This window comes from Equus caballus, chromosome 27 (assembly GCF_041296265.1).
Source record: "Equus caballus isolate H_3958 breed thoroughbred chromosome 27, TB-T2T, whole genome shotgun sequence".
Classification (NCBI taxonomy): domain Eukaryota; kingdom Metazoa; phylum Chordata; class Mammalia; order Perissodactyla; family Equidae; genus Equus; species Equus caballus.
Window position 1 is genome coordinate 19233456 of NC_091710.1, and position 27251 is coordinate 19260706.

General features: G+C 40.3%; 1 protein-coding gene across 18 annotated transcripts in view; it reads right to left on the bottom strand.

Annotated features, from left to right (window-relative positions):
• The window catches only part of PSD3 (pleckstrin and Sec7 domain containing 3), a 646842-nt gene that overhangs the window by 386379 nt on the left and 233212 nt on the right, over positions 1-27251 (bottom strand). Inside the window, exon 1 of one of the 18 annotated variants that reach the window (XM_070253280.1) lies at positions 1799-1954. The exons of 14 other annotated variants lie outside the window; for them this stretch is intronic. The gene's annotated coding sequence lies outside the window, so the exon portion shown is untranslated. Of the gene's footprint in view, positions 1-1798; positions 1955-27251 lie in introns of those variants that run through there. 3 more of the 18 variants (XM_023630519.2, XM_023630524.2, XM_070253290.1) reach the window with 3 other exon arrangements.

The following is a 27251-nucleotide window of genomic DNA, read 5'->3' on the forward strand; positions in this document are numbered from 1 at the left end:
TATTTGTAGATAAAACAGTCCTCTAGAGACGTCTTTAAAATTACTGTATTTTATTCGTCCTGAGTCAAACAGCAAGATAAATCAGCTATCTGTCTAACAAACATATTTCGAAGTCCTGGCCGATAGTGTACATCTTCCTCCACTGCCCAGAGCTCACCCCTTCAAGCCCATAACAAACAGACGTCATTTGATCTCCTGATGTAAAATCTACTACACTGGCTTTCATTTTTCAATGAAATGAGACTAATGTAAAATTTAGTCTCAAAATGAAGATGAGTCAACTACAATTCTTAAAACTTTGTCGTGCCTATCAGGAATTCTCTTAAAAAAATTTCTCCAACACTAAAAAACTTAGAAATCTTTGCTTTACTTTCCAGTTAGGAATATATGACAATATAGACACACAACAAAAGGGATTTTGAGGGGGGGAGGCTGGGAAGGATAATGTCATTTCTGAAAAAAATGGCAAACCATATCACTAACGCATCTCCAGCGAGAGGTATTTTTTTACCGGGTAAAAAGATCATCCTTAGATGGACTTTGAGTTATTCCAGTTTGACTATCAAGCTGATGCTTGAATCCTTCCACAGCATCCTGAAGTTCGAATACTTCCAGCTGCTGAAGAACTGCCTAGCCTGGATAGCTCTTGTTGGTCTCAGTTGTTTATTTTTTTAAAAAGTTACGTATGATTACAAACAATAAACCAGGCACTCTGCTAAGAACTTTATATATCCTATCACCTTAATCCTTACCAGCACCTGAGATCTAGGTTCCATTGTCACTCGCACCTTGAAGAAGACACGGAAAGGTTAAAGGTCACATCAGGTAACCAACAGAGCCGAGACCTGCCAGGACCTTTGGCAGAGTTCTGCTTAGACACCATATATGTTCCCATACATTACAAACCACGAAGAACTTTACCCCCCTTAATTTCTACTTCCAAAATTAAAATTTCCTTCAAAACTTTTCTCACGCACATACCAGGCTCTCTAAGGTTCCTGTGCTCTATGGAATCCCAGTTTCTAAACCTTAGTTGGTTTTTTTTCTTATGTTATACATACCTGACCAGCAACAACTAAAATACAAAGCATCAACAAGACAAATTCAATTCTCCTCTTTCAAAATTACTCAGAAGGGTAAATAGAGACCATCCAAACATTAAAAAATTAGAATCAATGATTAGTTCCCTACATTAATCTTGCCTGGGAATTCCTGCTATATAACATACCTGGGAGCAAATAATAAACAGGGCGTAGGGGTAAATGTATGGTCAGTAGCAATGTTTCAGGTATAAATAATTTATTAACAGTACCCCAAGTTTATTGAAACAGGAATATTTTAAGGCTTTGCTTCTAACTAAAGTACAGATGCCACATTACTGCAACATGAGGCAAATATGTCAGTGGAAAGGGTAGGAGTTATCAAGCTGGCCCCATCAGATGGCTCCATTCGTCCTAAGCATTCCACACTTGTACCATCCGCTTACTACCTCTCTGTGAATGCTGGTAGGTGCTGCAGGTGATTTAGCCCCAGTAGGTAGGCCTTCTTCATGCAGAGGACAGAAAAGTTACAAAAAACATAGAATTTACGCATTTCAGCACTTCCTACAAAAAAGATAATACCTCATTAAGAAGACAGCACACATATGTATAGTTTCTACCTGTATTTGCCTATATTTACAAAATGGCAAAATAGCTCAACTAAAATAAGTTCTAAGAAATATTATTTTCTAATTCTAATTAATAATTCTTATACTGCACAAAACTAATGCTTACTCCTTAAAACCTGGTGCACTTACTTTTTTACTTCAAGGATTAGGTTGCCTCAGAACCAATTCAAAGGAAAGACGATTTTCCCCCTCATGAGCACCCAACGACTCTGAACTTCTCTACCGCAAGGTCTCCCTTCATCTCCACAGCTGCTGGAGTGTGCAGTGGCTCTCAACTGGCTGTTTATTCCCAGAGAAGCACAAAAGACTCTTGTGTCTGCAACTATTCTCAACTCACTCAGCGCCAGCGGTCTCCATTTTACATCCAAGTCACTCCTTTTGCATATTTTGAAACTCAAAGAAAACACAGCATTAGAAACAAAGTGACACAGATGTCTTCACTGGGCTACATAACAGAACTATTACTATAAATAGCGTTGCTTTGGGGTCAGACTTCTTTACAGTCCTAAATTTTTTTTTAATCCTAGCCCTAAAATATTTAAAACAGACCACTAAAAAACAATTTGCGTGACCAACTTATTCTTCATTGAAGCTCAGCTCATAAAAAGATTCATTCATGTTAAAAAGCTATTCTTAGATGTGCCTAACTCATTGCTTAGAATCCACAAACAATTAAGCATTATACTTCAGTGGAATTTTAAAAGTTTAAAATTATATTTCTCCCATCTCATTTCCACCTCGCCCAGTCCTGCCATTCTGAATATCAACATTATTTTAAACTTTGCTGTTCTCTATTACAGTAGCTTCATTCATGGGTCATTGAGAAATCATGTCTTTCTGAACACTCTGGCACCAGCTGGGTCTTGGCTACCTAAAGATGGATGAGCACATCCTGCCACAGCCCAAGGGAAGTTTCTACACTGAAATCACGGGAGATCTACCCAGAGAGGAGGCTGTGCACTCCAGGAACCAGCATCCCTGCTGGGCCACTCACAAAAGGACCACAGGCTTCACTGAAGGCTTTGCTTTCTCTCATCCCATCTGCCCCTCCCTCGCAGTGACAGCATGAATCACAAGCCCCAGGGGAGAATGCAGGGCAGGTCACCAGAATGACAATTTAGCACTCAAGAAGGGCACAAGGTTTAAAATATGCTCTAAAAAAACGACAGCCTACAGTTTTCAAGCAGCCAGTCTCCACAAACAGACTTGAAGCTGCAAAATGCAGTAAGAGGCCTACGGCAAAAGTGTCCAATCCAATATGCAGTATTCAAGCTCGCAGGATTCCTGAGCAGGACAGCAAATTAAAACACGTGAAGCCAAGAGGCCGGCTCTGCATTTTGCCACAGGGATATTATCACACCTACTGAATGGGCCTTCAGCTTCATACAGCACTTCATTTTATTTTTTAAAGCAACATGTCAACAAAAATAAACAGAAGCTTAATAGCAGAGTACAGCCAGGCCTGGGTTAAACTCCTGGTCACATAATCCTTGGTATTTTCCATGCCCATTTATTCCAGGGGGGGTAAGGCACATTGCCAGCATGATCTCATTAATCCTTCCTTACAACACCTGATGACAGGAGTAGGCAGCAAGCATTTTAATCTCCCTTTGCATAATGAAAAAAATAAATGTGATGTATAACTTTCCCCAGGATTACAGCTGGTGCACTCCCACAGTCAGGGAAACAGTTGACTTGACTCTCAGTAAAGGGTGGAATACACTGGGCTGTTTTAAAGGAAATGCTATTCACTGAGATAAGACATCCGGATTTCTTCATTAGGCAGCTGTGTAGTATACGTTTTGCAGATGGATTGCCGTTCCGCTCCTCACAAACTTTTACACTCTATACTAAACTGTCACAGGTTTTAAAAACACATACTTCTCCAGACTTCTCAGCTTCCAGTTATGCCCTACAACTGTGCTTCTCAAACAGGGTATCCTCAGATCCTCAGGGTTACCCAGCAGTGGGCCAAGGTACACAAAGTCTCAGGACCAACGAGTACATTTTCTCAGAGCTCACTTTGAACAGATGGTCATTTAAGACCTAATTTTTACATTAAAATAAATATATTTTTGGAAATGGAATGCAAAATTGGCATGAATCTTTTTAAATGAGTCATAAAAGAAATGATGCCCGGGCAGCATGCTGCCTCAGGAAATGGGCCCAAGCAGGACTAGGGAAGGAATAGAAGGGATGTTACTTGTATTTTGCTATGAAGGGTAGTTCAAGGGAAATATTTGAAAAAAACTGAAAAGCAGAACAAAAAGACTTACAAAAAGTTATTCCAGCCTACTTGCCCGGCCCAAACTATCCCAGGCAGATGGGAACACATATTTCCACAAAGGCTTCACTTGGCCTTCTTTTCACATGGGCTCTAAGACCTATCAGAGTGGAATTCTACTGCAGGTCTCCTATAAAAGTATCTAAAGATGACCAGTGGTAAAAGGCTATATCCACATTAAACCTAGACAACACTGAAAGCTACTTAATTGTCCATTTAGCTATTTTTAGAACACCTAACACAGGTGGTCAAGTCCTTTACCTACGAGCTGGTCCAGAAGGCACCTCAATTCCCCTGACTCTCGGGACAGTGTTTCTCTTTCCTATTTCACCCAAAAAAGTAAAAGAAAAGAAAGGCAAACGACCACGTACACTGGTAGGAGAGATTCCTTTACACTTACTAAAAACATTCACTAACTGCCAAAATAGTCACATCATCAAGTTAGTAACCAAAGATGAGGGCACATAAAAGTAACATGCAGGTTATTAGGAAAGTCAACTGACCGGGCGAACACAGGCTTCTGCCAAAACTCACTTCGTTCCAAATGCATAGAATTAGGATTAGGTATATTCCCAGAAGCTATGAGAGGAGGTGCTTCAACAGGAGGCTAACGAAAGATCTCAATGTACACCACCAAAACTCAACGGGGAAGCCCTGTGAGGAGCTAACAGAGCAGCTCTGCCCACGGGAGACACGCAGTCCAGCTCCTGAGGACAGCTCCAGACTGACGGAAGAACCAGGGGCAGAAAGCCACATCCATCTTCCCATAGTTCCTGAAACTGCCCAAGAAGGAAGACCTTCTTGTTTCTCAATTGTCTGGGGGTCCCAGGCGCCTTGGAGAAGGTGATGAACACACTGTCCCCTTTCCTAATGGGAAACAAATGCGCCTGTGCAAAACTCCGTACACTGCTTCAGGAAGCCACATGTTTCCACCAATAAGTGAGATTTCTCAACTCAAAAACCTGCTCCCAAGTCCAATTCTGACTAATTAGGATCCTAAGACATTGAGGAAGATTTCACAAGCAGGCCATAAAGTATGCTGAACTTTATTTTTAAAAACAGAACTTGTATGTCTAAACGAACTGCCCTCACTCAGAATCACCCTAGGAAACCACACATTATTTCAAGGAACCCTGAGCAAATCATTTAGAATTCCTATTCTGAAACAACCCCAAAATCAGTTTTCACATCATATAAGACAGGAGGTTTCTTTACAGACACACCTCAAGTCTCACTAAAGAAAAACTATTTCCTATTGCTATCACTTGGCTTACAGAGAGCAAGCTTTAAAAGATGTAGTCTGGAGACCAGCCCCGTGGCCAAGTGGTTAACTCACGTGCTCCAATTCAGCGGCCCGGGGTTCATGGGTTCAGATCCCGGGCACAGACCTAGCTCCACTGATCAAGCCACACTGTGGCAGCATCTCACATAAAATAGAAGAAGACTGGCAACAGTTGTTAGCTCAGGACCAATCTTCCCCACACAAACACACAAAAAGTTGTAGTCTGACTCAAAAATAAAACCCACCCACAAAAGAACAAAGGTCCATCACCACTCAGGATAATTTTTAAAAATATAATGGAGGATATAAATGCAACTCCAAGGGAAAAAGATCCAACAGCATGTTGACCTACTGTAACACCACAGAAATAAGTACACAGCTTCCAAAGTGTCTACTCTGAAAAGGATAACATTCTTTTAAATCTTTAAGTTCCGATATAAAATTTGCTTATTTAATAAACATGTGGGGGAGGGCTAAAGTTCAGCAATGCCTTCCAGAATAGCTTCTTTTACTGGGGTCCATTTTAATAACAGCTTTAAGGTGCTAGGTAAAGTTACATCATAGTCATACATTCTTTTAAAAAAAAAAATCACTTTCCCACAAATATTCTTCCACAAAATACACCATCTTAATTAAATCCAGAGAACAAAACAGCTAAATTTAGATTTAGAAATCCACAGTACAATGTAAATTTGTGGAACAACAAGAAAACATTACCAATTCCTGGTGGGGCAAGACTCAGTAATGAAATACACAGTAGCCATGTTTTAGGCCTTGTTAAAAATTATCTTATACCAATGGCTTTTCATTAGTGGCCATTTCTAAAGAGAGATCATACTATACCTTATTTGTTCAATGTATGATATTCACAGAAATGGACTAAGAAGAAAAATTGCCCTGAGATTTTTCAGCAATATAGTGTAAGATCACATTAATTAAATGCCCTTGACACTATGAATTTTCATCTGCAATAAAATTCAATAAGCAAATGGTTATAAGGGATCTCTCATTACTATTAGCCTTGGCTCTCATACTCTATAGACCTGAATCCCTGTTAACTTACCTATAATTTAAAGCAAATGGGTCTAAATGAAAGGAAAGCCAAGGATCTTTCATCTGAAAATTCTAGTCACGAGGAGTAAATATTCAGAGGGAAAGCAGGGATTATTATTATGGATCTGCAGACACCAGACACATTGTCTCCATATGAACGGCCCACAGGGGATTTTTTTTTAACTCCCAAATTACATATAGCTTTAAGAATTTTAAAAGTTTATTCCTGCTAATAAAATATATATACATGTATATACATAATAACCGTAATTATTTCTTAACCATCTAGTTTTTTGAAATGAAAAACAGATGCTAGGTAAAAGGAAAAAAAACCTCATTTACCCCAATATACCCAATCACTGATAAACCAACTTCACTCATTTTCTTATATTTGCAACTAGAGCCCTTCCATGGAGCTCAGTTGAACCTTCAGTGTTCCTAATTAGATTGTAACCTTTCCACCAGCCAGCAGACATAGCTTTACCTTTTTATAACACTTTCCATGTCCTAAATTCCAACATCCTGGCATGTTCCCTGCCTGACCTCCTTCTCTTAACACTCTCTGCTTTGAAACGGTCAAATAATTAAATCTTTCCTAGAAGAGTACTCTGAAAATAAATGAGTTAAGGGTAAGCAGAAATAACTCCTAACTGCCACATAAGTAGCAATTACACACCCTAGAGAGTGCATTCCTTAACCAGTACATGCCAACCTCACACGTGCTTAGACATGGTTGATTAAACGCCAGAATTCTACACATCGACTTCACAACAGTCAAACAAGGATGTACCTGTCTAGGTTCCTGGTTAAAAACAAGAAACTGACTCAGGTTAGGTTAGGCAGAAAAAGCATTCATTTATTGGCAGGGTTCAGGTAATTCACTGTCTGCAGGAGGGCTGCAGACTCAGGCAAAGCACAGCCAAGGTCCCACCTCAGAACAGCCCGCCCTGCTGGAGCCGCTGTTCACCACCAAGGGCAGGCACTGTTCATCTGGGCTCTGGACCCCAGACACTGTCAGCAGGATACCGGCCCATCAACTGGCCCGGCTGCCCCCAGTGGTCTTCACAGGCAGGAGCTCCAAACCACTCCCCCAAGAACTCAATGCCAGAGGAGATCACAGGCCCAACCCAGCACCCAGAGGCAGGCCAGGGAGGGTCTGCCTGCCTCGGGCTTCAGCTCAGGGAGGCCGAGGCTGGCTTCCCATCTGCCTTTGATTCCCACAAAAATGGAAATACCTGCCACAGAAGGGTCTAGAAGAAATGATTTGTTTTAAATACCATGAAGAGTTCTGATAAAGATTTAATGCTTATCACACTAAACAGAGAAGGTATAAATATTACTGATTCTAATAATAAGGAATCATAGACTATTTCCTTAATCTGTTTTCATACAGAGTGATCAGATTGAAGTTACTCATTAAAACAAACCAAATGCAGTATCCCCCTGTCAATTAGGCTCCTCCTTTATTTATGCATTTATAGATTCATTTATCTATCTAACTTTGGCTTGTGAAAACCAAATGGATTGATTTTCCCCAATGATACTAAGTAAAATATTGTTGCAATGTTTACAGCAAATAACAGGAGAGAAGAGGGCAATCTGAGAAACTGTCATGTGCAGGAAGAACAGACATTTTCTGCCACTCTAGAGAACACACGTGTGATCAAAGAATGGAAGCTACAGAGTCAGATTTTGGCTCAACATACATAATTCCTCCAAACATCAACATACATAATTCCTCCAAACATCTGAAGGAATCCAACAGAGGAATAAGTTCCATAGCCAAACAGCCAGCTCCCTCCGCTGTGGAAGTACAGGAGCAGACTGCCAGCCACGGCGAGGAACACAGCACAGCAAATTCTGTACGCTGAAACCCCAACCCCAAGGGGATGGTCTTTAGAGGTGGGGCCTTTGGGAGGTGATTAGGTCATGAGGGTGGAGCCCTCATAAATGGGATTAGTGCCCTCATAAAAGAGGCCAGAGAGTTGGGCAGCTCCCTTTCTACCATGTGAAGCCACAGTAAGAGGACAGCCCTCTGTAAACCAGGAAGAGGGCTCTCAGCAGAACCTGACCATGCCAGCACCCTGACCTTAGACTTCCAACTTCCAGGACAGCGAGAAATAAACGTTCACTGCTTACGCCACCCAGTTTACGGTAATTTGATATAGCAGCCCTGACTAAAACACATGGCATGAAAACTGCTGGCACTAAGCAAGTGGGTGGGCTGGTGAGGCCAGACTTCTAAAGTCCTGTCCAAGTAGGGTTCTAAAAAAATGATTTTTACAGTCTGAAAAAAAGAGCTGAAATGAAAAAGATAAAATTCTAAATTTTGACTAAAATAGTAGACCAAATGTAGGATGGGTTAGACATGAGTCTTGGGGGTTTGTTCAGGTAACTACCTAACACAATCTTAGACAGCATTAGAGAGGTAGTGTCCAGTACCCAGACTGCTCAGACCACCAGGGAGTCCTAGTGCATCCTGGGGTTTCTCATTTTTAAAAAGGACACTGGTTGGGGCTGGCACAGTGGGGTAACAGTAAGTTTGCACATTCTGCTTCAGTGGCTGAGGGTTCACCAGTTTGGATCCCGAGTGTGGACCTACACACCACTTATCAAGCCACGCTGTGGCAGGCGTCTCACACGTAAAGCAGAGGAAGATGGGCAGGGATGTTAGCTCAGGGCCAATCTTCCTCAAAATTAATTAACTAATTAAAAATAAAAAGGACACTAGCATGCTTGAAAGTATCTAGACAGTGGTGACCAGGATGACAAGGCATCTGAAAACTGGCTTAAGAGGAGAAGTTAGAAGACAACAACGATGACATGAAGAAAGAAGAAAGACCTGTAAAGTCTGCTCACGCTGCTGTAACAAGATACCACAGACTGAGTGGCTTAAGAACCGCCTCCAGAACATTCTCGTGGTTCTGGAGCCCAGAAGTCCAAGACCAAGGCGCCAGCACGGTCGGTTTCTGCTGAAGCCTCTCTTCCCGGTTTGTAGATAGCCGCCTTCTTGCTGTATCCTCTGTGCCCTTGCAGAGAGAGAGAAATCTCTGGTTTCTCTTCCTCTTCTTTTAAGCATACTTGTCTTAGAGGCTTAGGGCCCTACCCCTATGACTTCATTGAACCTTAATTACCTCCCTAAAGGTTCCACCTCCCAATACAGTCATGTGGGGGTTAGGGCTTCAACATATGAATGGGGGACGTAAGAGTACAGTCATGTGTTCCTTAACAATGGGGTTATATTCTGAGAACTGTGTCATAAGGAGATCTCATCGTTGTGGAAACATCATAGAGCGTGCTTACACCAACCTAGATGGTGTAGCGTTACTACACACCTAGGCTGTATGGTACTAAACGTACAGGACCAGCATCATGTCTGCAGTCTGTCATTGACCGAAACATCGTTACACAGCACACAACTGTATACGAAAGACTGCAAATAAAAAGGATGTTGACTTATTCTTTGCTACTCTGAAGGGAGAATGAGAAAGAGAGTAGTTGGACCAGATGAAGTCTAAGCTTCTCTCAACGCTACTAGCTATTATAACTATTATTATTAAACTACAGGATGTAAGTTACTGTGTGCTTCCTATGGACCAAACTTGGTGCTAAGCACTATCTCATTGAATCTTTATATCCACTTTGAGGCGAATACTACTGTTATAGCTATTTGTTGTTGTTCATAAATTAAGGCCCGCTCGCGCCCAGCATCACAGCATTGGTAAGTGGCAGAGGGAGGACTGGATCCCATACAAACTCCAAAGTCATCCATTAAGCTTTTAACCATCACTTTGTACAGCCTCCCTAAATTAGGAAGACAGTAAGTATAATACAATTGAGGGAATAACTCCATTTATCAATAGAAAATCACACAGAAGAAAACTAAAACACTAACAACCACATTACCACCATTGTTCCTTTTTCTTCCTACATACAATTTGTTCCCATACACTGTCACAGTTCACCTTCACTACAAGCCAAGGAGGCAGGTATTATTATGCATATTTTACAGATGAGGAAACAGCTCAGAAAGACTTCCTCAAACTCATACAGTGCCTAAAAACATCTGGGGTCAGAATTCAAACCAAAGTCTGAGCTCTTCCACATGCAAATCTTTTATGTCAACTATAATCCATTCCTGTTGGGATCTCACTTGGCTCAGGCCCTAGGACCTGATGGACTTCAAAATCCTCTGGAGTTGACCAAATTTCACAGGAAGGGCCAAATATAATCCAAATGTTCCTTCAAGGGGAAGAGATCGAAAGACAGCAAGTCCTAGGAAACAAAATCAGGCTTTTCTCTGCCAAGTCCTGTGGCCCATTTGACACATCCTTAGGTGCTGGTCCCCCACCAGCATATACTGCTACATGCTGGTCCCAGGAAACATGCAGAGCAGCAAACAAAAGAAAATCCCACTCACCTAGACTCTACACTCTAGTTGGGGAGACTGAACAAACAAACCAACCCTATAATATGCAACATATCAAGTTCAGAAAAAAAAAGGCACGGAGAGTGCAGGGGCAGAGAAACAGGGGTGGAGGGCACTAAGGGTGCTATTTCGGAACTGGTGGTCAGGGGAGGCTGGAGTCTAACCTGCTGCACAGGGGCAGAGCAGGCCTGCTAGCTATTACATCCAGCAGGTCCTGGAGTCTGGACCACAGTCCAGTACTTCCTTGCTTTTCACTGGAGGGAAGGGTGAACCACAGTGCTACCTGCAAGCAACAGGTCAAAGAGAAAGAAAAATAGCAGGTCTTTTTCCTTGACTGCAAGGAAAGCAGTTACCATGTACTATTGCCATGGCGCTGGGGAACTCAAGAAAGCATTCCACCAGCAGAGCGTGAACAGAAAGGTGCTAGTGAGGAGAGGACCAAGGCGAGCGGTGATGTTACTCCGAGGAACGCTGAAGCACACCGGGCAGCAGGCATGAAGGAAAGCTTTCAAAAGTGGCAAGAGCTGGAAGCCTGGGGAAGGGGGAGAGGCCAGAGCTGTCAAGGAAAAGGTCTTTGCCTACTTCCTACCAATTGTCTATATCCCTAATACACCAGGGTTCCTAATGGAATAGTTAGCAGAAAAATAAAAATTAAAAAAAAACACCAAGTTTCTGAAGTACTCTATATCACCTTAGGATAAATCTAAATAGACATTTTCTGAAAATTTCATGTTTTTGGTCAAAATGTACCTTAGATTTCAACAGCTAACTCACCACCTAACGTAAACATGTCTTCTTAAACAGGTAAGGCCCAGCAGTGGAAGGCTAGGGGTGGAGTGGAAGAAATGTGCTACAAGGTGTAAACCCTGTTCTGCCATTTACAACTCTGGGACTCTGGAGAAGTAACATGGCCTATCTGAGCCTCTTGTTCTTTATCTGTAAGATTAAAACAGAAAGAATAAACAGAAAGAGATCAGGTATAAAGGCTGAATTATAATTATAAGCTAATAAATATTCATTTTCCGGCCTTAAACAGTTCCAACATCTTTAATTCCTGCTTTAATACCATCAGTGATGGTAAGGTGAGGCAGTTCATTCCACTGGCAGATAACTGGAATTATAAAACTGAAAAAGTTGTACATAAAGTCAAAATCTTCCGTAAAGCATAAACAGGCAATTCACACAAGACGAAATACCAACTCCTATTTTTTTTCCAACACCAAGTACCATCATCAGTTATTGGACACAGGCACTCTACCATACACTGCTGGTCAACGCAGACACGATCTTTCCAGAGAGAAATATGACAATAAGAATCAAAGTCTTAAAAACGTGTTTTCCCTTCCATCCACCATTTACACTTCTAAGAAACTACCTAGGAAAATATTAACAGGATGTGCTTGACAGCATTGTAATGAAAAACTAGAAGCAAAAGACCCACCATTCAAACAGATTGCAGTATTTCGATATAGTGGAAAATATACAGTCATTAAAAATGCTTAGGTTGGAAAAATATTTGCAATGCATATGAAAGTTGAAGGGCTAATTTCCTTATTTGATAGAGATCTCATAAAAATCATTTTTTTAAATGAAAGAACTATCCACGAAACTAGACTCCTATCTTACACCATACATAAAAATCAATTCAAAACGGATTAAAGACTTGAACATAAGATCTGAAACCATGAAACTCCTAGAAGAATACATACAGGGTAAGCTCCTTGACACCAGTCATGACAATGATTTTTTTGGATTTGACACCAAAAGTAAAGACAACAAAAGCAAAAACAAGCAAGTGGGACTAAAACAAACTAAAAGGCTTCTGCACAGGAAAGGAAATCATCAACAAAATGAAAAGGCAACCTATGAATGGGAGAAAATATTTGCAAATCATATATCCGTTAAGGGGTTAATATCCAAAAGATACTAAAAACACTCGTATATCCCAATAGCAGAAAAAAACAAACAATCCAATTTAAAAATGGGCAAAGGAATCAAATAGACATTTTTTGAAAAAGACATACAAGTGGCCAATAGCACAACAGGTACATGAAAAGATGATCAACATCACTAATCATCAGGGAACTGCAAATCAAAACCACAATGACATATTGCTTCACTCCTGTTAGAATGGCCATCATCAAAAGGAGAAGACATAAGTCTTGTCTTGGCAAGGATGTGGAGAAAAGGGAAGCCTTGTGCACTGTAGGTGGGAATGTAATCTGTCACAGCCACTGTGGAAAAGAGTACAGAAGTTCCTGGAAAAATTAAAAGCAGAACTACCATATGATCCAGCAATCCTACCTCTGCGAATGTCTCCAAAGGAAATGAAAGTAGGATACGGAAGAGATATCTGCACTCCCATGTTCATTGTGGCATTACTCACAATAGCCAAGATATGGAAACAATCTAAGCGTCCATCAATGGATGAATGGATAAAGGAGATGCGGTATATACACACAACGGAATATTATTCAGCCATGAGAAAGAAGGAAATCCTGCCATCTTCAACAACATGGATGGACTTCGAGGGCATTATGCCTGATGAAATAGGCAAGAAAATGACACACATGGCCTGGTATCACTTATACATGTATTCTAAAGAAATTTTCCTTTATAAAGTCAAACTCATATAAAAAGGAGTGGAAAAGTAGTTGCCAAGGGCTGGGGGATGGAGGAAATAGGGAGAGGTTGGTAAAAGGGTGCAAACTTTCAGCTGTAAGATGAATGAGGTCTGAGAATCTAACGCAAAGCATGGCGGCTAGTTGAAAACACTGTATTGTATGAGTGAAGTTTACTAAGAGAGTAGAGCGCACATGTTCTCACCAAAAAAATTTAAAAAATAAATATGTGATGTGACAGATGTTAATTAACTGGATGGGGGGATTCCTTCCACACTGTCTATTAAAAAAAAAGAACCAACCAAAAGAAAAATGAGAAAAGGCAGTTTACGGAAAAAAAATACAAATGAACAATAAACATACAGTGTTCGACCCTATTCATTATGAAATTAATACAAATAGATCATTTTTCACATATTACAAATTGTGGCATCTGTGATACTCAGGACAAGCAAGAGTGTTTTGAAGCAGGCACTCTCATGCTCTCTTTGTGGGAGTGTGTACAGACACTACTGTTTACCGGTTTCCAGGCTTCTCCACTGCCAGGTGCTGGAGGATGACAATGCCTGGCCCCTTGAAGTCAGGCATATAGACAGGAGTGGTCAAGACCATGTGCTCCAGAGTCAAAAGGCCAGGTTCTAATCCTAGATTTTACTATTACATGACACAAAGAGAACTGTTTAAGTGATGTCAGCATCATGGAAGAGTGAACTTGCCCAAGACTCTCTCCCCACCAACACAGAACAAAAAGGGGCATTCATACTCCAACAGAGGACATCCTAACACAACACAAAAACGTCAGAGAGACACACAGCCATATGACAGAGGGCAGAGAGGCTGGAACCCCCCTCAGAGGTGGAACAGGGTAAGAGAGAAGTTCTCTCTCTCTCCCCTAAAGACTGCGATCTGCAATCGCAGAAGGCTCCGTGATGGAAGGAACACAGGAGGGGACGCTCATTCAAGGGAACATCAAGGACTTCCTAGGACCCTTGCAGGCCTAGAAGGAAGCCCTCTAATGGGGCAAAAGCTTTAGCGGGGGGTGACCTCATCAAGCCAAAACCCCAGAAGACCAGAGAGAGAGAGCAGAGAAAGCCCCGAGAGCATGCAAGAGAAAGCGCCCCTCCCACAACCTGCGCCATGTACTCTCCACTGCCTGGGATATTGGCCGCAGATGGAAGGCTCAAAATACATAGCTTTCGACCTGCATCCAGTGGTGATAGGATGTAACTGCAATGAAATAAAAGCAGAATGTGTAAGACATGACCCACCTCTTATAGCAATATCAGACACTACATGAAATCTCCAGACCAGAGAGAAAATGACAAGCACCCAGAATTCAGTCCTAAGGACACAGAAATATGTAATCTAAATGACAATGAATTCAAAATAGCTATCAACAAAAAACCCAACAAGGTAAAAGAGAATGTAGAGAAACAATTCAACAAGTTTAGGAGCTACTTCACAAAACAGACTGAAACTATAAAGGAGAATCAATCAGAAATATTAGAGATGAAAGACACAATGGAAGAGATAAAACAAAATACAGATACCCTGAATGCTCGAGCAGACATCATAGAGGAGTGTACCAGCATACTCAAAGACAGACATGCTGAAATGCTCCAGACAGAGGAGGAGAGAGAACTAAGACTAAAAAGAAATAAAGAAAGTCTCCAAGAAATATCCGAGACAATGAGGAAATGCAAAATAAGAATTACAGGTATTCGAGAAGGAAAAGAGAAGGAGAATGGAACAGAAAGCATGTTCAGAGAAATAACAGCAGAGAACTTCCCAAACCTAGGGAAAGAGAGGGAAATCTGCGAAGAAGAGGTTTCCAGATCTTCTAGATTTGTCAAGGTAAAAAGACCTACTGCAAGGCATATACTATTAAAATCAGCAAGAAGGAATGACAAAGAAAGAATACTAAGGGCAGCAAGGCAGAAGAAAATAACCTATAAAGGAACCCCTATCAGGCCCTCAGCAGATTTCTCTGCAGAAACCTCACAAGCTAGAAGAGAATGGAATGATACATTCAAATCTTTAAAAGACAAAAATTTTCAGCCAAGAATACTCTATCCAGCAAAAATATTCTTCAGAAATGATGGAGAAATAAAAACTTTCCCAGACAAACAAAAGCTAAGAGACTTCATAGCCACGAGACACCCCACCCCCAGCAAGAAAGCCTCAAGAAGACCCTCATGCCTAAAAAAAAAAAAGAGGGAGAAAGGGGTCACATAACACAGAGGAAGGAGATAAATATACAGAATCAGAATAGGATAGCAAATACTTAAGTACAGCATTAGGCTAAAGGGGAGGAAAACACCAAAAACAAAGATAATCTTGTCATTTTAAACCACAAACTCACAACACAAGACGGAATAAGATATGAGAAAAAGAACATAGAAGGGAAGGAGGAAAGGGACTGAATCGGTTTACACTAAGGAACTAAGAGGCCATCAGAAAATGGACTACCTTATACACGAGATTCTGAATATAAACCTCAGGGTAAACACTAAACAAAAAAGCAGAACAGAGATACAAATAATAAATAAGGAGAAAACAAACACATCATAAAAAACTACATAATTCAATGGGTAGACCAAAACACAGAGGACGAGAAACAAAGGAAATGGAGGAAAACCAGAAAATGAATGATAAAATGGCAGCATTAAGCCCTCACACATCACTAATCATTCTAAATGTAAACTGACTGAATTTTCCAATAAAAAGACAGAGTGGCAGGATGGATTAAAGAACAAGATTCGACAATATGCTGCCTCCACGAAACACATCTCAGCTCCAACGACAAACACAGGCTCAGAGTGAAGGGATGGAAGATGATACTCCAAGCTAATGGCAAACAAAAGAAAGCAGGTGTTGCAATACTTATATTAGACAAAGTAGACTTCAAGATAAGACAGGGAAAGAGAGAAAAAGAGGGGCAGTATATAACGATCAAAGGGACACTCCATCAAGAAGAAATAACACTTATAAATATCTATGCACCCAACACAGGGGCACCAAAGTTCATAAAGCAACTATTAACAACCCTAAAAGGAGATATTAATAATAACACAATAACAGCAGGGGACCTCAACACTCCACTCACATCAATGGATAGATCATCCAGAAAGAAAATCAACAAGGAAACAGTGGAGTTAAATGAACAGCTAAACCAGTTGGACTTAATAGACATATATAGAACACTTCACCCAAAAACAGCAGAATACTCATTCTTCTCAAGTGCGCATGGAACATTCTCAAGGATAGACTATATGTTGGGAAAGCCTCAATAAACTTAAGAAAATTGAAATAATAACAAGCATCTTTTTTAATCACAATGCTATACAGCTACAAATTAATTACAATAAAAAAAGCTGAGAAAGGGAAAAAGATGTGGAAACTAAACAACATGCTATTAAACAAGCAATGGATCACTGAAGAAATTAAAAGAGAAATCAAAAAATATCTGGAGACAAATGAAAATGATAACATACCATACCAACTCATATGGGAGGCAGCAAAAGCCGTATTAAGAGGGAAATTCATCGCAATACAGGAAAACTTTAACAAACAAGAAAAATCCCAAATAAGCAATCTCAAATTACACCTATCTGAATTAGAAATAGAACAACAAACAAAGCCCACAGTCAGCAGAAGGAGAGAAATAATAAAAACCAGAGCAGAAATAAATGCTATTGAAACAAAAAAGGCAGTAGAAAGGATCAATGAAACAAAGATTTGGTTCCTTGAGAAGATAAATAAAATTGACAAACCCCTAGCCAGACTTACAAAGAAAAAAAGAGAGAAAGCTCAGATAAATAAAATCAGAAATGAAAGAGGAGAAATAACAACAGACTCCACAGAAACACAATGGATTATAAGAGAATACTACGAAAAACTAGATGCCAACAAAATAGATAATGTAAAGGAAATGGGTAAATTCTTAGACTCTTACAACCTCCCAAAGCTGAGTCAAGAAGAAACAGACAATCTAAATAAACCAATCACAAGGAAAGAGATTGAAACAGTAATCAAAAGCATCCCAAAGAATAAAACCCCAAGACCAGAAGGCTTTCCTGGGGAATTTTACCAAACTTTCAGAGAGGATTTAATATCTATCTATCTTTCTCAAGCTATTCCAAAAAATTAGGGAAGATGGTACACTTCCTAACACATTCTATGAGGCCAATATCACTCTGATACCAAAGCCTGACAAGGACAGCATAAAAAAGGAAAACTACACGTCAATATCGCTGATGAACACACATGGAAAAATCCTCAACAAAATTTTGGCAACCCGAATTCAGCAATACATCAAAAGTATCATACAGCATGATCAAGTGGGATTTATACCAGGGACACAGGGATGGTTCAACATCCGCAAGTCAATCAACATGATACACCACATAAGACATTACTGAAAGAAATTGATAATGACATAAAGATATGGAGAGAGATTCCATGCACAAGGATTGGAAGAATAAACATAGTTAGAATGTCCATACTACCCAAAGCAATCTACAGATTCAGTGCAATCCCAATCAGAATCCCAATAACATTCTTCACTGAAATAGAATAAAGAATCCTAATGAAGTGCTAAGACAATTCTGAGGAAAAAGAACAAAGCTGGAGGTATCACAATCCCTAACTTCAAAATGTACTACAAAGCCAAAGTGATCAAAATGGCATGGTACTGGTAGAAAACCAGGCACATAGATCAATGGAACCAAACTGAAAGCCCAGAAATAGAACTGCACATCTACGGACAGCTAATCTTTGACAAAGGTGCCAAGAACATACAATGGAAAAAAGACAGTCTCTGCAATAAACGGTGTTGGGAAAACTGGACAGACACATGCAAAAGAGCGAAGGCAGACCGTTATCTCATGCCATACACAAAAGTAAACTCAAAATGGATCAAAGACTTGAAGATAAGTCCTGAAACCATAAAACTCCTGGAAGATAATACAGGTAGTACACTCTTTGGCATCAAACTAAAAAAGATCTTTTCGAATACCATGTCTTCTCAGACAAGGGAAACAAAAGAAAAAAATAAATAAGTGCGAGTTCATCAGACTAAAGAGCGTCTGCAAGGCAAAAGAAACGAATCAAAACAAACAGACAACCCAACTGGGAGAAAATATTTGCAAATCATATATCCGACAAGGGGTTAATCTCTATAACATATAAGGAACTCACGCGAATGAACAACAAAAAACAAACAGCCTGATCAAAAAATGGGCAGAGGATATGAACAGACATTTTTCCAAAGAAGATATACAGATGGCCCATAAACACATGAAGAGATGTTCAACATCACTAATCATCAGGAAAATGAAAATCAAAACTACACTAAATACCACCTTACGCCTGTTAAAATGGCTATAATCACTAAGACTAAAAATAACAAATGTTGTAGAGGATGTGGAGAAAAGGGAACCCTCATAACCCTCATTGCTGGTGGGAATGCAAACTGGTGCAGCCACTATGGAAAACAGTATGGAGATTCCTCAAAAAACTAAAAGTAGAACTACCATACGACCCAGCTATCCCACTAGTGGGTATCTACCCAAAGAACTTGAAATCAACAATCCAAAGTAGCACATGCACCCCTACGTTCGTTGCAGCACTATTCACAATAGCCAAGACATGGAAACAACCCAAGTGCCCATTGACTGATGACTGGATACAGATGATGTGGTGTATATATATATATATATATACAATGGACTACTACTCAGCCAGAAAAAAAGACAAATTCATCCCATTTGCAACAACATGGAAGGACCTGGAGGGAATTATGCTAAGCAAAGTAAGCCAGACTGAGAAAGACAAACACCAGATGATTTCACTCATATGTGTAATATGAACAAACACGTGGACAAAGAAAACAGTTCAGTGGTTACCAGGGAAAGGGGCTGGTGAGTGGGCACAGGGGGTGAAGGGGAGCACTTGTGTGTTGACAGTCAAGAAGTAATGTACAACTGAAATCTCACATTGATGTAAACTATTATGAACTCAATAAAAAAAATTAATCCAAAAAAAAAGAAAGAGAACTGTTTAACCTTTCTAGGCCTTCGTTTCCTCAACTGTAAACAGGAATATCTACCTCACAGGGATATTCTGAAGATAAAATAAAATTTAGCAGTGTGTGGTACATGGTATTAACAGTAATAGCAATAACTACCTTACAACGGAGCAGGTGCCATTCTATGAACTTTAGATATAATACTTGATTTTATCCCTCAGTAAATATTACTAGTAGTATGAGAAAATTATTGCCGCATTGCTTATAATTGCAAATATCTGGAAACAACAAAATTGTCCATCATAATGAACTAGATAACTAAACCAAGGTCCACGAAGGATGTCTAAGTGGCTCTAACAGAGAATGGAAGAGCTCTGTACATGCTCAGAAAGAAAGATCTCCAAGTTTATTAAGTTTTTTTAAAAGATGTAGAAAAATGTGTATGATCTCTTTTGTATAAACAGAGATGGATGGATGGTGGGTGAATCGATACTAAAATTGACATAAAAGTATTTTTTGCCTGTCTGTTTGTTTTTAAAGTTCCACAGCGTGGCGCATGGTTAAGAAATGGGCTCTGGGCTCAACTGCCTGGGTCCTAAGCGGGCTCACTTCTTACCAGCTCCACGGCTTTGGGAAGGTACTTAAACACTTAGCCTCAGCAGCCCCATCTATAAAACAGGATTAATAATAGGGCCTACTTCTTACAGCTTTTGTGAGAATTAGAGGAGCTAAACAGATAAAACAGCCCCTGGCACATAGTAAGTAACCAGTTAATGTTAGTTATTTTACTACTAACCACTTGCATCTATCAACACAGGTGGTGAGATTATGGGCCTTTTTTGCTTTCGTTGTACTTACCTGTATTTTAAAAGATAGAGACAAAGAGATTTGGTTTTTGAAAATACAAAATTATATTTATTGACATAAGAGATGTATAGAATATGTCGAATGAGAAATGTTAGTAAAAAACAGTATATACAGCACAAACTTATTTTTATTAAAATATATTTAGTATTATGCAAATAAATGTCCATAGAAAAGCATTTAGATAGGCACTAAAATGTCACTAGTGGTTTCTAGATTATTTATATTTTCTTCTTTTTGCTTTTCCTATTTTTTGATTTTCTAAAATGAACAAATATTATCTGTGTAATAAGAAAATTTTACCTGTCATAATTTATTTCCAACTCAAGAATCAATCAAGGAAGAGGTTAAGTTGAGAGACTTCCAATGACATAGGCTGAGATGGACTTTAGAGTGAAAACAAGGGATCAGTACATGTTTTTCTGAGAGCCCGTAAATTACGCATCACAAGCATACCAAAGAAAACAACTGACAATCAGCAGCTAAGACTGCCACCCTGGACTGGCCCGGGCTCCCACCTAACTTCGGGGAGGTATGCTGGGGTTTAAGAGCCTGAATCTGGCCCCAGGCAAAGGCCACAGGTTTGAGGAAAGTCCAGAGGGCACTGTGGGCCACGTTAAAAAGCGGCACTGCACTCCCACATGCTGGTGTCTCCACACTTGTTCACAGCAGCAAATCCATCAGAGACCCCAAGTGAACTGGGAAAGGGTAACTAAAACATTCAAAATACCTTTTGAAAATTAGTTGGCATTACGACTTCTCCTTAAAAAATCAAACCCTGAGTGAGGGTCACAGGATCTTGCTCAGATTTGAAAATAGAAAGGGAAATGTGGTTATACTCTTTTGCTAAGATTTGAAAACTCTGAAAACTGACAAATTATCAGCCACACATTTCAAGTTGCCTCTTCTCTCCTTAACATCTCTACACAACAGGAGCCAGTTAGCTCTAGTGGGGAGAGTGAACTACAGCCAACAAGCCTACAGACACAGTAAGCTCAAGACAGGGTTTACGCTGCAGGCGCAGGCTGCGCCTAGATGTCCACCACTGCCAGCCTCCTCTGCCTCACGTGTGCACCAGACACTGCTTTACTGGGCCACTCCGAGAAGGAGCAGAGCAGGCATACTCTTTCTTTCATCACCCTCTCTGTCTCTGCTTCTCTCAGTCCCAGGATCCCCTCTCCCTGACACTCTCTCTAGAGCTCTCTCAACCTCTCTCCCTTCCTTCTCTCGACCCCTACCCGTCTCATCACTGCAAGAGGCCACAACCACAGCAGAACTTTCAGAGAACGGCAAAGCAGTTCAGCCTAAACGAAAGCCAGACAGAGTCCGAATGCCTAGTCCCTTCTGAAGTCAGCTCTATGAGTTCAGTCTAGCCCCGTCACCACTGCAGGCCTTTTTTCTTACCTGGAGGATGAGGGGGTGAGAAGAGATTTCTGAGATCCTTTTCCTGCTTCAAAATTCTGTGATTCCACGACAGCTAAATAAGGTCACTAAATAGGAAAACCACCAGGACGGTGGGGGGAAGCAGCATTTAGTTATCTTTATTTCTCACTCGATGTTTCCAAAATGTGTATTGCAAAGAAGTATATCCAACAGACTCTGGCTTCACGTTTAAATTTTTATACACTCTAATTAAAAACAGAATGTCTTGCTTTTACTTTGGATTCTGTAATTCTTTCCGTTCATAATGAGCAGCTCTTACACGAAATCGACCGAGTGTTATCTGAGCCAGCACATTCTTACTTAAGAATAGAACTTTAGGCACTTTTGGACTAATAGAATCAAGAGTATCTTTCCCTCCCAAAAAAGAAATTGCTGTTTTGGCATGCTCTGCCAAATATTTCTTCCAAGAAAAATATTTTTATTATTTTACTATTAATATTTTATTATAGCTTTTACTTATTTATTTTTTGGTGAGGAAGACTGACTCTGAGCTAACATCTGCTGCCAATCTTCCTCCTTTTGCTGAAGAAGATTAGCGCTGAGCTAACATCGGTGCCCATCTTCCTCTATGTTGTATATGGGATGCCACGACACCGTGGCTTGATGAGCGGTGTGTGGGTTCGCGCCCAGGATCCAAACCTGCGAACCCCAGGCCACTGAAGCGAAGCGTGCAAACTTAACCGCTATGCCTCTAGACTAGCCCTATTACAGCTTTTATATGAGTAAAGCATTTATTTTGATATTAATTAAACCATGATTTTCAAAGTACAAAAGAACATTCTTCTACTTAGAAATGTATTTATGGAAACGTAGGTTATTAGGTCCTTTACTGTATAAAGAAGTGGTTTTTGTTTTTTCTCTGATGTGAAAACACACCTCGAAGGCATTGAGAGGTAGAATAGTATCCTGATGCAGAAGTCAGGTTTAGCCCTGACTGAATTAATTAAACAAGAAATATTTATTATATACTTACCTATGGTTTAGCAGATACCATGGATAAGTCAAAAGCATAACAGACTCCTTGCCTGCAAAGAGTTTATAATCTCACGTGGAAATCAAATGTATACACATGATAAATACTAAGTAAGGTATTTATACATATGTATGCCAAAAATTACCATACGCCAAACACCACCTAAGTCACCAGGGCTGTAAGACTCCACTCTGCCATAAAGGTCTCACAAGCTGGTCGGGAGCCAGTCCTGCCTAAGTAGACACAGCTGACCTGCCGGCTCCCAGGACAACCTCCACTGCACGTACAGTGGAGGTCCAGTGCCCTTCCCAAGAAGGCGGTGGCTCCCAGGGTACAGGGAGAGGTGGGAGATGGGGATGCTATGTCATAGTCATCTCTGGTCATGTCCTCTTTTGTGGTATTCTCTGTCAAGTAAAAACAGGGCCTTGTTTGGTTGGTTGGTTGGTTTTTATCAGCTTGACAACCTATCTTTTAAACTGGTGCATTTAGTTCATACACATTTAATATCATTACGAACACACTTAGGTTTACTTACCATCTTATTTTGTGCTATTTGTCCCATCTGTTTTGTTTTAATCTCCTTTCTTGCCTCCTTTTAAATTGATTTATTATTCCATGCCCCTAGAAGTTTAGAAACTGCACACTATTTCTATGCTTTTATTATCCTAGAAATTACAATAAAGTATAAACTTAACCAATTCTTTTACTCTTCTGTCTGATCTTAGAACACTTTAACACTATTACCACCCTTTAGCACTCCCATTCCCGCTTCAAAACCCTGAGCTTCAGCCATAACAGACTGACCTGCAGCTCCCTGAACTCCTCTGCGGCCTCTCTTCTCTGGCCTTTGCACATGACCGCCCCCTCTAACTAGAACGTTGCCCCTCTTCTCCTCATACCTACTTCCCAATGTGGCCTGATCCTCTCCCCTCTCAAGCCCTAGATTTTCAGGGAGTCTTTCTGACCCCACAGTAAGCTGCACTCCACTACACCTGTCCTCCCTCCTAGCCACTAAGCTGCGACAGTCAGGGACTGCGGGACGCTCCAACAGACAAGGCCGTCTGGATTAGTGCTGGGACCTCAGCACCACATGATGGGCGCTCCGTAAATATTTGCTGAATGAACAGATGACTGAACGAAATAGTTTCAAGACAAACAATCAGGATGAAAGCAAAACAGGCCACAGATCACCCAAAATGAAAAACAAAGTCCATTCATCACAGAAGCAAAGCCCAGCACGGTGACTGAGAGCGCAGGCTCCAGGCCAGACTGGAAACCTTCGATGCTGACTCTACCACTCACACCGGCGCTCAGTTTCCCCAAGACTCTGGGGAGCGAGCGGAACCAAAGGCATCATCTCTAGGTCATTGTGAGGAGTAGAAGAGCTAACACTTGGAAAGTACTTAGAACACTTCCTGTTAAGATTCTTCCGTACGTACGTTTACAATCGAGGCTGAATGTCTAGTTGTTAAACAACATAATTTAACTAAAACCGTTACTAGATCCTTACTTAAGATCTGGTTATTCACACATTAAAATAATGTATCATAACGCCTTAGATGATTAGGCACAGATTTATAGCCCATGAGGACAATGTCACTGTATTTCAACACTGGAAAATAATCAACATGAATCACCAAAAAGTTCAATAGCATTAAGTACATGCGTTAAAAATAAACAAAGGTAATAATATATTTTTAAAAGAATCTCATCAAAAATGATATAAAGGAACCATCTGAGCATTTGAAGAAACAAGTTTCAGTTTTTTAAAAGAGGTAATAATGTAAGTTTGTAAATTTTGTAGTCTTACTGAATTTTACAATAATTCCTTAACTGTAGCTATAAAAAGTGGCAAGATTTTATCCAAAACTTGTTGCATTATTCAAAAATATTACCCAAATGATGAAATTAATTATTCATTGTTATCTTATAAGATAGACCAAAAATTTTAAGCAGTTGTTTTGGAGTTCTTTTCTCTCTAAATATTAAAGTATTAGAAGGATGTATTTTAGTAGCATGAAAAGGTCTCAGAATCAATTCTAATCCTCTGTTCCTGATTTTGGGTGGCAATTCGCTCTATAACATTTTCTATTTTTTCCTAAGAAGCCAATTAAATATTTCCTAATTAGTTTGATTTTAATGAATAGCTTGTGATTCTGAACTAATAACATTGTTATAATCATATTTTATCAAGCTATGTTGTTGATATTCTACCTCACTTTATCACCCAAAGTGCTATTTAAAGACTAAAATTCCAACTGTCTCTCAAATTCCCAAGACCCGAGAGGTGGGGCGGCAGGGCAACAGGTCTTCAAGATGCTCACTTGGTAATGAGGTAATGGAGGCTCACTCAGACTAACTGGGAAAGGACATACCGGACTGGGGAGTTTTTATTTTAAAAAGGAAATTATTTTGATCCTTTCACATGGCATAATTGAAATTAGGTTAACAATAGAGGTCCTTGGAGGAAGTACATTAATAAAAATTATTGCAACTGGAATTTCAATTATAAAGTTTTCAAAGGTACCTGAAAATAGTTTTATTTTCTCCTTTGGTGTTTAGGTTGTTACTTGTTTTTGCTTTATTTTGGTTTTGTTGAGCACAAATATTGAGCACCTCATGTGAGTAGCACCGTGCTTACATGGATCACCTCCCTCCCTCCTCAGAACAGTCCTACTGTACGTATGCAATGCCGGTACTATGACCCCATTACACATTACAAAATGCACTGAAGGATCGAAGGGTTACAAAGGCCCGTCTAGCTTTTCACTTCACTACACATTTTCATCAAACCCACCAGCTCTTACCCGAGGTAAGGAGAACGATCCAATCAGCACAAAAGACAGCATTCCTTAAAAAGAAGACTAAAACGAGCTAGGATGTCCTGTCTCTGCTGTGGACTAGCTAATTTTAAAAATAAGTAAACCCCCAAGTGTAAAACCCGCTTCTCATCAATCAAATAAATCAGGAAAGGCAGCATTTCTAGGCCATTACCCCTGGGTCAACTTGGCACTTAGAAAATGGCTTAACTAATTAGTCTAACCAGGGCTTCTGTTCCACATGTCTGCGGCCGCCTAATTACCCAACTCAAAACCATTCACCCAACCCCCAGCCAAGCTCCTCCTCAGCTCTATCTCCTTAAATGATTTTCCACAAAAACATTTAATGATACTACCACATATTAAAAACAAGTATTGATTTGGGAGTGTGGAAGACACGCTAAAGTTCTGGGGCATTGTTTCCTTAGAAACTTTTAAGGAACAAAACTAAAAGTTCTAATAGTCCTCCTGAAGTATACAAATAAGAGCAGGGAAACTAACTTTGGTTTCTGAAATCCTCTTAGTCATCATAGTAAAAATCTGCCTCAAATAAAGAAATGACAGGTTTTTGCCCCATAAGGTGAGGACTTCTTGGACTGGAGCCCACCATTTGGCCTGGGGGTTTCAAAACCCAGTGCAAGCCTGGGCCAAGCCAAAAGGACATAGGACTGTCACCGTGTTCCACCCACACAGCAGCCTGCACGGAGAGGGCTCCAGGTAAGGGTAGCTTGGGTTCCGCAGGCATTTTGTTTTTTCAGACTACCTCTTTTCATTCCTCCTGTGTTACAATTTCTCTTGGGAGGAAATAAAAAGCATGCCAGAGACAGCAATGGCCATGAATAAAGCAACCCAAAGCCGTGGCTAAGCCTGAGTAAGCAGCGTTGGTGAGCGCTGAGACCGAGCCACACACTGGCTTACAGCTCAGAAGCACAGCCCGTGAACAGGTCTGGTTTGCCCACCACCTGAAGAACTGTCACTCACCCACACGGCCGATTTCTTCCTGTTTGGGCTCTTTCACAGGCACTTCAGAATGAGCTTTTTGGTAAAGGAGAAAAAAAAAGAGACCAGAAGGAAGTGAGAGAATCAAAGCGGCATCAAAGGTACAGAACCCCCCAAAGAAAACAGGGAGAGTCAGTGCTGGTTTATCCTCCACATGGAGAACACCAAGGAAAAGAGAAACACCAACTCTAGGCAGAAAAAATGACTCAGAAGAATGAGAAGACGGTAGGTGAATTAATGAGAATACTAGAGATGAGAAAATGCTACAGCTCTATCATAAATGATCTGGGCAAATTTCTTTAGCTCTGACGTCTGATTACATTTTCTATAAAATATAGCTCATAGTACCTTCTTCCCACATGACTTATATCATTTTAAACAAATTTAAAAACCAACAACAAATATGGAACAAATAGATTTGTTTGTTCCTTTAAGCCTCCCAAGGCCCACCCTGAAAGTGGTGTTTAGGATCAACCACCCACCTGACAGATGTCGAACCATGCCTAGTATGTGCCTCAGCAGTGTGCCAGAATCAACAGCGAAGAAGGAGGAGATGACGTCTAACCCCTGTTCTCAAGGAGCTTACAGACTAGGTAGAAGAAATGAAATAACACAAAACAACATCCAACAAGAGTGCTGAATTTCAATAATGGCAACTCTGTCCGTTGTGTTAAGCCAGCCAGAAATCTCTGTCATTCTTCCTTTCCTTATATCCCATCAATCATCAGGTTCTGTTGCTCTCACAAAATGTGGCTCATTTATCTATCCACTGTCTCTATCGCAACCA